Below are 789 nucleotides of genomic sequence, written 5' to 3'. Positions count from 1 at the left end.
TGAAAAGTTATATATATAATAACACGGCTCCTCACAAAAAAGGAAACACTTTTTACCAAAGACTTGAAGTAAATATGAAGTTTAAACTTTTTCTTTTTTTAACTTTATGTTAACAAACTTAAAATAATTTCTTTTGAGTGTAACAATAGTTGAAATTTAGGACTTTTGATTATAAAAACCTTGAACCATGTTTATGACATTACTTACCCAAGAAAAAAAAATTAAACTATTAACTATATATAGCATACAGTTTGTTTTCAGTAAGGGCCACTTTTAGACAAAAATAAAGCTTTATAAAATGGCACCGCCAAATTAAAATTAGGTCAGCACTTTCTATGGTAAGGTTTCATACAAAAGTAAAAAATAAAAAATTCTTTGCTAAAGTTGATAGTAATAAGTGTGTTAACTGCAAAGGGCAAAACAAACTTATTAAAATGTTAGAGACGAAATGAAAATAATAATTAAAAAATTAAAAAATTATATATATATAATTTTATATATATATTAAAAATGTTTGATAACAAAAAAAAGTTAGTCAAAAATAGTTATAATTTGTCTTATTTAATATTTATTAATTGTTATAATAATTAATAAGTGCTAAATAAGATAAGTTTTTGTTGATTTTTTTGTCTTTCTAGCATTATGATATAGTATATAGTCTTATATATTTATATGTTTAATTAAAATGGATATTTTTAATAGATATTATCAAGAGAATCCAAGCTACAAAATCTTTTCTTCTACTCTCTCTCTCTCTGAAACAATTGTTTGGCATGAAAATGCATGTAT

This window comes from Arachis ipaensis, chromosome B06 (assembly GCF_000816755.2).
Source record: "Arachis ipaensis cultivar K30076 chromosome B06, Araip1.1, whole genome shotgun sequence".
In the NCBI taxonomy this organism is placed as follows: Eukaryota; Viridiplantae; Streptophyta; class Magnoliopsida; order Fabales; family Fabaceae; genus Arachis; species Arachis ipaensis.
This window is presented reverse-complemented; position numbering follows the sequence as displayed.